Raw genomic sequence first — 3,665 nt, 5'->3', positions numbered from 1 at the left:
TGTTGCGCATGTGTGTGAGGACAAGCCAATCAGTGAGTGACGCCTATTTGGCAAAGAAATGTGGGAGGGTTTGAAATTCCCCACCCCAGTCAGTCTGAACATATTTGGTTTTACAATTAAATTATCACTCAACTAGTGTTTGAAGACGAAAAATAGAAAATGCTTCAAATTTAATTTTAGAGGATAAACCAAATAAATTTTGTGCAATCATCAACAAAGATAATAAAGTAACGATGACCATCAACCGACTAGAAAAAGGAAGGTCCCCATACATATGAAAAAATAACATCTAAAAGAAAAGAACTACGAGTTGATTTGTATAAAATATTTATTAATATATTTTTATATGAAAATAGATTGATATAAAATAATTTCGTTGAGACATTTTTTTTTTAAATGAAAGTATATTTTTGTGTGCGGTATTTTCTACGAAACCATTTAGGAACCGTATAACCATTTAATAAATGGTTTGATTTTGATTTCATTACAGAAAATCCTTATGAGAGTATATTTTTTTGTGCGGCATTTTCTATGAAACCATTTAGGAACCGTATAACCTCTTAATAAATTATTTGATTTTGATTTCATTATAGAAAATTCTTTAATAATCGTAATTTTTTTTTTTTCATTGCTGACTCTAACACCTTGAACCGAACCGTCACCGTTTCTGATTATAACGATACACAAAAGCTCATACTTTTTTTTCTACCCAAAAAAATAAAACTCATAGATGCCTTCCACAACACTCTGAAACTTGAACTACTATTCATAAATCTTGAAAATCAATATAAGCTGCTTCTTCTTCTTATTTATTTATTTATTTATTTTTAAGACATATATTAAGCAGAATTAGGAAATACAGAGGTTACATTCTCTACTGATGGCAACGTGGAAGGTGAGAGGTGCTGCTAGGTTTTGAGATTGTTAATTGTGACTGACATGATCAGGTTGTACATTCTAATGTTTCCTTTTTCTTAATGTACATGACTTTAGCGTGAAAAAAAACAAAATGCAAAGCATCTACTATAAAAAGGGTAGGTGGGGGAAACACATTCCAAGTAACAGAATTTCTTTCCCGGTTATATAATAGCTTTTCCATAAACTGAGCCGAAAAGTGAGGTCAAGGTTCACTTGTTCGACATCTTCTTTGGCCTCGGCTGGGAAGAGTCACTTACTAAGTGGTGAAGCTCGCTTGGCCCAAACTGTAGTGGGCCCCTGTGATTCAACCCATTTCAGCTCGAGAAACTAGAAGGGTTTCGAAAGTGCTCTAGCTCGGGTAGTCCACCTTTCATTAGCCTTGAACCAGTCATACTTCATATTAAAATTTTAAGAATTGTCATCAGACTTTAGATCAGTCATTGACCCTATTCCAAATACTTTTCACTAATTTGTGATTTGTGATTTATCCTGATTTACAATAAATAAAATTAAATACAAAAAATCATATCAAACAGCTGTAAAAACACAAATAAGTCTAATAAATATAAATAGAAACCATTAACGAGAACGTGAGAGCAATTTATTGTTTCTTCATCCGTGGACAAAACAATAAAGCCATTAAACACCACCTAGAAAGCTACAACGAATTCGGATCAGGTTCACGTATGAGAATAATCTCGTACACCTTTGTTCATGGATTTACAATCTATTAAATGAAGAACCTCGTAAATGAACCTGATCCAATCTCGGCTACAATCACCCACGTTAAAAAAAAAAAAAAAAACACACTTTCAAGACAACGTACCTGAAATTTTACTTGACCAACACAAACAGGCTTTAAGTTTACATGCACAATTTGCCAGCTGCAGGTACTAAACCTCATATTACATAAAAACAAATGAGAGAGGAAGATGGAACGACGGGAAAGAAACAGAAAAATCCAAATCACAAATGACACAAATTCATTCCCTGGTCAGATTCTAATCAGATAATAGCCACTTCTCAGATCAATCAAATGTATCAGATGGGAGCCAGTCCTTAAGCTTGAGCATCTCCGGCAAGGAGTTATGATATGTTCTCCCCTCAGTATACCCTTTGAAAAGAATTTAAGTGCTAATCTCAACCTGTGCATCAAAATGAGGAAACTTTGAAACGAGGCTTCAGATGGATACTGCAAGCATTACAAATAAGTTGAAGAATGTGACTACTGTCTAAGCATAGTTCATATATGTGCAAGTGTTGATCTAAATTTATTTCTTATACCAGAGAACACTTGTACCTTCATTGATCAGTACGCTATGATAACAATAAATCTATAACTAAAAATCATAAACAATCCGTCAAAGCTACATGGTGCAATCAATGAGAAATTAAGGAATTAAGATAACGACTGAAGATATTTTGCATGGTTTTCCAAACAATTTCGATCTAACCTGTAAAAAAATTCCATTTTTAATTATTATTCCTAAAATAACTAGATGTACAGATTATATCATAGGTTGATTTAATTTGTATGGCCTTACCGAATTGCCGAGTCCACCCATTCCAAGCAATTTGAACAATTGCTTGTGTGATCCTAAAACAGAAAATGGAAAGGGAGGAAGGAAGGAAAAGGATTGGGTTAGGAGTGAGAGGGGCTATGAATAATAAGAGAGTAGTGAGGGAAAGTAGAGGGGAAGAAAATTCAGATGGGGGTGGGGGGTATGCTAATAATAAAAATGAAAAATGAAAGGGAGAGGAAGGGTGAGAAGAATACCTCTTTTCTTTTCTCCTCCTACTTCTAATAGCATTTTTCTTTTCTCCATTTTTCTTCCTTTTTTGCTTCTTGCCTCACATGTCTAAGGAGGAAGAGAGTGTGAGAGTTTCAATGGGTAGGGAGAGAGAATGAAGTGGGAGAGGGAAAAGAGGCTTGGATGGTGTTGTGAGAGTGGTGAGTGATATGGAGAGAAAGTGGGTGGAATGTGTTCTTGGTTATGATTAGAGTGTGCACAATGGGGTGGGGAGGGTCTCGGAATAAAGAAGAAAGAGAGTTGGAAAGGATGGCTTGGGAGGGGCTGCTGTCTTAGTTATGGAGTGGGGAGAGATTATGAAGTTGAAGAGGAGGGGATACAGAATGCAAGAGAGGGGGTCGGTGGGGGCTCTTTTATTGGGAAAAGGGAAAAGGGAAAAGGGAAAAGGGAAGGGTATTGTGGGATTAGGTTTATGACCCTGAATCCCTGATTGATGAAACTCACAATTCTTGATTCCATTGATTTCTATTTCACAAGAACACATTGGGAGTGGATTTTTACTTGGTAACACTACGTTTCTTTTCTGTTTTTACTTTTTGGTAGACACTGGTCTAATTACATGTCCCTAAATTCGGACTGGCCCCACATACCCTAAAAATAAGAAATTGCATAGAATAAAAAATATGATTTGACTCCTCAAGAGGAAAAAATACTGAAAGAAATCACTTAATTACAAATAGAGAAAATTCCCCCCCCCCCATGTTTCTAGACAGACTTGATCACCCTTTAAATGCAACAAGTGGGACAGATGCTGGCACCTAATCTGTACATGCAGTTGATCGTATCGTGAAAAGGAATTCAAAATCAATCCCACTCTGGTGAAGCCCTTGAAGATAAGAATCCATCCGAAAATCCTTCCTACACTAACCTTCAATCAAAGTGATCTATTGGTGGCTATACGGGTCATCGTCGGTACTGATACAGATCAAGCCATAT

At 35.9% G+C, this 3,665-nt stretch overlaps 1 long non-coding RNA gene across 1 annotated transcript; it reads right to left on the bottom strand.

Moving 5' to 3' along the window:
* Positions 1–1,497: 1,497 nt before the first annotated feature.
* Positions 1,498–3,038, bottom strand: LOC122067095. Its single transcript, XR_006136579.1, has 2 exons — positions 2,696–3,038; positions 1,498–2,515 (listed from the first exon to the last, which is right to left on the bottom strand). It is a non-coding gene; the product is annotated as an uncharacterized LOC122067095 (long non-coding RNA).
* Positions 3,039–3,665: the final 627 nt, after the last annotated feature.

This window comes from Macadamia integrifolia, unplaced genomic scaffold (genome assembly GCF_013358625.1).
Source record: "Macadamia integrifolia cultivar HAES 741 unplaced genomic scaffold, SCU_Mint_v3 scaffold2706, whole genome shotgun sequence".
Taxonomy (NCBI): Eukaryota; Viridiplantae; Streptophyta; class Magnoliopsida; order Proteales; family Proteaceae; genus Macadamia; species Macadamia integrifolia.
This window is presented reverse-complemented; position numbering and strand designations above follow the sequence as displayed.